Raw genomic sequence first — 6,283 nt, 5'->3', positions numbered from 1 at the left:
GGGGGGGGGGGAGAACAAGGAACGGTAGGAAGTAGGCAGCACAATACATAGTCATACCTGCCAGAATTTCCATCTTTCCTCACATACCGATTGCTCACCTTGGACTGTGTGTTGACCATATAAACTGCCAAAGTTACACTATCTCGCATTTGATTTCAAAATTCCCCTGCAGCCTGCAAATGCAACAAGTTGGAGCAATCCATAAGCGTATAGTTTCAATTTTAAGGAGTTAACTTTTTGGAATTACATGGCTCCTCAGTTTTTCAGGGGAGCTCACTGTTGCATCAATGAAAATACATAAGGCTTTGTTTGGTTGTAAGGGGAATGCAAATTTTTGATGTAAAGTGAAAATTTTTTCCTAGGAAAAATAAATTTAGATGCTTAATTGCAAGGAAAATATATTTTACATGTAAAAAAAAATTCACTTTTATACTAAAACTTTCCTTTTTATTTCCCCACCAAAATAGGAAGAAAAAAGAAAACCCGACTCTCTCTCTCTCTCTCTCACGCGACTCTCATCCTACTCGAGCAGGGTGCGACGATCTCTCTCCCACTCAACTCTCATCCTGCTTGTGACTTTCCTTCTCAACAAGATGCTGCGTTTGGTTTGCTTGTAACTAAGTTGTTGGTTCTCTTTCTAAGGAGAAGAATTTGGAATCTCTAATCCTCAGGTTTGATTTCTTCTTCACTTATGTTCGTTCTCTTCTTCATTTTGTAACAAAGCTGTGTATTTTTGCAACACATTGGTACATGAGTATTGGTCCTTCTCGTCAAGTGTTTGATGAAATGTTTCATGGAGATTTGGTTTGTCTTAGTTTAAAACTCATCAATCTCATTTGAAAGTTTTCTTACTAGTGGCATTATGTACATGGACTGATATGATAGTGGACTCTGCCTGCAACCATCTCTCATAAAATATCAGACCAAACTAAGTAGAGGGTGTGGATCAAAATTACTAATAAATTACTGTTTTATATCATTATAGTCCCCTCCCATTTCCTCTTTTGGCCAAGTTTTCACCCAAGTCCATGAGTTCATTCAGTTGAAATATCAGGTTTGATTTCCTCTTTTGGCCAAAATATCTCTTCATTCTTGCTCGGATAAGGAAGCTTTAAATATCAGGTTCAATTTCTTTCTCTATTTTGTTCCATTTCATTTTGTTGGATTCACCTCCTTAGTCCTCAATGAGCACAGAACTCACCTCAAGTGTTTGATGAAACTTAGATATATTATATCCTGTAATACTGTATTAAGCACTTGTGATTCCTGTTATGGCATTCAGAATTCGATAATCAGATAATCAGGAATCAGACTTATTGTATTAAGTCTGAAATGTGTCATAGAGATCAAAATTCCACATGATCATTGATACATGAGCTGCAAGTTTCTGATCATGAAGGCAGTGAAAGTACTGTTAGTTCACTATTGATTGTATGTTATGAGTCCCTGAAGCTGAGGGAAGAAGCAATTTCTACAGGAGTATTGACACAACTCCTCCTCCTCCTTCAGAGTCAATGTAGTTGCAGGGCCAAAAACAAGGCAAGGGTGTTGCTTAAGTTGCTTAGGTCCATGCGGGTTGAGGACCCAAATGTTTGTAAACTTCAATATGGTCTGGTTGATGCCTGAATTGTAATGATAATTAACAGGAGGTGTTGGATGCTCAAGTCCAGCACCAAGTGAATTGACGAGAATAAAAATTATATATCATATGAAGTCATGCATCCAATGTATTGTATTCATTGAAATTTAATTTCAAATTCATAAATTAGGGTGGCTTTGAGGCTATTAGGCCTTTTAATTTCATCAAGCCTAAGAGAAATGAGTCTTTTGATGCTTAGAGAAGAGAAACTAGAAAGTTCTTTATATGTTGATGCCAGAAAGATCTTCTTGGCTTTTACAGCAACCCAAATGCCCTCTCATTGAACCCAAAAGCAGGTTCAGCATTGAACCCAAAAGCCTCTTATTTCTCTCATGCCAAGTGCTCCATTGAAGCAGCGGGCAAGATGAGAAAATCCTTTTGCCTCTTCTAGTAAATATATGTAGCATTTTCAAAATTTTAAAATTTTACATCTATTTTACATCCAATCAAACGACTCAAAAGGGAAAAAAATTTTCCTTCACTTCACTTCACTTCACTTCCCTTCATGTCCCTTCTTCTCCCTTCCCTTCCCTTCCCGTTCCCATTTCCCTTGCAACCAAACGTAGCCTAAGTGAAAAATACAAGTAGTTCATACCTAGTGATCATTCAATGAAATATCTCTCGAGGTTTTTGCCTTTTCTATTTCTTATCTTGATTGGTTAGAGATAGAAAACATCCACTCTGCGAAGCAGGGGTAAAGCTGAGTACATTATGACCCTCTCCAGACCCCATAGTGGCGGGAGCTTCATGCGCTGGATATGCACTTTTATCTTGATTGGTTGGAGAAGCCATTGATCTATATTATACAAGACCAAAGAGGGATTGGTCACATAGCCCCTAACTCTTTAAGTCCACATCCTTTGCAGCAAGTGATGAGCATCAAAAGACTAAGACTAAAGGCCTGAAGGGCTGTGTGATTGTGTCCATGCATCCACACTTGGCATACATGTCTACAAGGGAAGTACCCAAGAAAAAATCATGACTTAGTTTGTTCTTGCTCACATAGACATGGATCCATCTACCCATGACCAGGGCCCCAACCTGAGCGCAAGCAGAGAGAACACTCGCCATGGTGATACTATAAGGCTGAATTCCAGAAACCTGCATGTCTTTCAAGAGATTTAAGGCCTCTACACACCATGAAACTAAATCTTTCTTAGGCACAATGTCAAATAATGATCTAGTAATATCAAAGTGGCCACTTAGAATACCCAGACATGACAGCATTCCATGATTCACAACATTTCTGTTGGGTATTCCATGGAAGAGATTCTTTGCAGTCTCAATATCGCCAGAGGCAAAACATGTTGTGATATCATTGTATTCCGATTAATTGCATTGTAAGTGGGAATTTCGTCGAACAGCTGATGCGCAGCCCCGATGTTTCCATGTTATGAGTACATTGGGATCTCATCGGTCCGCCCCTATGAAATTGAAAATTACATCCATGTGGATGCAATGTCTCATATACTCTCATTGACCCTTGTGCATGCCAGGAATTGATTTTCCTTTCCCCACAGGAAACACTTCCCCCTCGTTATATTAGGAGGAAAAATCAACGCTACCTGGTTGCGCAACCCTTGTGCCTAGACACAGAGGGTGGCAAAATGTGCACTCTTCATTGGCTCTCGTGTTGGTGTTGGGGCCACACAACCAACAAGTGTTATTTTTTTTTCATATTACAAATAGAAAAACGATTACTCCCTAATCACCCAACCCCTGTGCCCAGACATAGAGTGAGGCAAAATGGCACTACTTACAAACCCAAAAAAGCCATCCTTGTTAATGCCCATATGCACAACAGCACAACCTTGTTAGCCCCAAGAAATCAAATTGTTATATATATATATATATATATACTAGTAAAAAATCCACGTGCAAATGCACGTGTGGCTGAGAGAGAGAGAGAGAGAGAGAGAGAGAGAGAGAGAGAGAGAGAGAGAGAGAGAGAGAGAGAGAGAGAGAGAGAGAGAACAAAATGTCCACATAAAACTAAATGTATTTCAATCATATATATGATATTCATTGAAGCAATTAGCAATTTAAATTTTCAATAATGATAGACAATTAAAACAATTTTTTTTTTAGATAATCAATGGTTAAATGTTATTCTTAGAGAGAGAGACAGAGAGAGAGACTTACCCTCCCACAAATTTCATTTAAAAAAGTATTATGGTTTTCCTATTTAAAATGATTACTAAATATTAATTTTTAATTCAAATAATGATATACAATTATTAGTTAAATGCTATTCCGAGAGAGAGAGAGAGAGAGAGAGAGAGCTTGGAGGAATATCTCTCTTTTTCTTCTCTCTAAGTGATTTACTTACCATTTACATAGGAAACTTGACTCAAACTCAATTTTATTTTGACTAAACCTTGTCATTTTAATCAAGTTTCTAACTTGTCCAAGTGTTGCATTGACTTGGTCTAACTAATGATTTTTTTTATTTATTTATTTTTTTGTAAAGTCTAATTAATCAATTAATATCATGGAAATATTGCCAAAAATCAACCACTTCCCCTCTACATAATTCATTTAAGAATATATTAAGTTTTTTCTGTTTAAGAAACCAAGATATTCCAATGCCATTACCATTGAGGTTAAAATGAAAATATAGAAAAATGACTTGGTGGATTTGAACCACCATCCTCTTGAGGTATGGAACCATCTTCCACACCACAAGTACTCTACCAATTGAATTAAAGACCCATACTTAAATTATAAAATCCATGATAAAAGAAAGAAGAAACCAAGTATGAGACTCCCAAGAAAATAATCATATAAATAACAGTTCATCATTTAAACAATACGCCAGTATTCATAGTCGTGTCCACTTCTTCTAGAGTTACAAAGCATACGAGCTCAATGCTAACTTTGTAATTCTTGTGCGTCGGTTTCGGCCAATTCTTTTTCACATAGAAACTTTACACTTCAAAACTAAAACACATGAATTTGTAACACAATAGAGAAATTTGTGTTGATCTTGGATGCAAATGAACATCAAAGGTCCAAACATAACTATCCCTAGGATGAACATGATTGTATTCAATTTTTCATAAACAGGATCACAAAGCAGAATAAACAGAAACAACGAACATATTTAAGAACAGTTCAACACATGTATCATGCATATATGTTAAGATACTTCATGTTCAACAAACATGAAGTTTGACAAGAAGTGTATAAAGAGGGAAATAATTCATCGCAGGTCGTAGTAAATAAACAATAAAAGACCACGTGAAAGCACTAAAAAAGCACAAATTGAACCAAAAAAAAAAAAAGAAGCCATTTAGAAACAATATACCAAAAAAAAAAAAAAAAAGAAGCCATTTAGAAACCAAGTAATGAAAATAAAACTTCCAACAAACAAACATCAGACTTCAACAAATGTAGATATAACTATGCTATACAACAGTGTGAGATCTCACAAGCAAGTTCCATATAATTTATTATTTATTGAATGTAAGAAACAGTTGGATCAACTTCAAGATACAAACCCGCACATCCAGCTTAGAAGTCCGGATTAGTTTATTAGGTGCAGCACCTTTGTTTTTTAACTTCTTTCTTCTAGCTTATGTGGATCAATATTAAAATTACTTGCCATCTCATGAGTTTGGGTTCCCAACTTAGTCATGTTTCCTCCCAGGACTGCCCAATCACACGGTAATGATGCAGTGGATCGGTCACTTGATGAGATATCTACTCCAGATCGCTTCCTTGTTAAGATGCTTGGGAAGCACTTTATCAAATTTGGATGCAACTTCTTCCAAGGTTTTCAATCGTTCCCTGTGTAATGAGATATTTGGTAATCAAACTGCATTTTGAGAGAGTATAAAAATTTAACTAAAAGGAGAGAGGGATAGTAATTTAGTTACCTGCCAACACCGCTGCCATCAAAGGAGAAGGGAGAGTGGGATGAAAAGTTAAAGAGATGACCTGCTTCCTCTTCACGCTGTTCTAAGAGAATGAGAAGGTTTGGGTCAGGAGAGAGAACGAGGAAGTAACTAAATTTTCAAGGAAAATAAAAGATATTTGAGAAAGAAGGGAACTAAGCCAGTGAAAGAGCGAGAAGGGGGGGGGGGAGGGGAGGAAAAGGAAAATTTTTTTTTTTTTTTTTTTTTCTGGTAGAAGGAAGGGAAAGGAAAGTAGATATAATAAAAATGAAAAAGTTATTTTTCTTACCAAGGAGAGATAAGAAACGTGAGATCTCTAATTTTCTTTTATAGAAGGATATATGAGAGTTTGAGATAATAAAGAAACTATTTTTTTTTTAGAACAATATTTAGTCATTTAAAAAAAAAAGTACCAAAAAAATATAAAAAAATAAGAAAGATGAAGAAAAACAATAGTGAAGAAGGTAAGGTATTAAAATAAATAAGAAGGATAAAATAGTCTAAAAAATATTAACCACTAAGCATGAGTACATCTTGTTTCCTATTTTGTATAAATCTTATTTCCTATTATTATGGATGGAGGAAGGATTGGGGGATTTGATTTCCACAAGCTGCAATTTGAATTCTATATTTAGTGTTATAGATTTTTTTGTTTTGTTTTTTTGTTTTGTTTTATTTTTTTTTGGGAAGAAAAAGAGAAAGATAGATGAAGGGAAAGTGCAATTTGAATTCCATATTAGGTGGTACT

The sequence above is a fragment of the Macadamia integrifolia genome, chromosome 12 (genome assembly GCF_013358625.1).
Source record: "Macadamia integrifolia cultivar HAES 741 chromosome 12, SCU_Mint_v3, whole genome shotgun sequence".
In the NCBI taxonomy this organism is placed as follows: domain Eukaryota; kingdom Viridiplantae; phylum Streptophyta; class Magnoliopsida; order Proteales; family Proteaceae; genus Macadamia; species Macadamia integrifolia.
Note: the sequence above shows the minus strand (reverse complement) of the source record.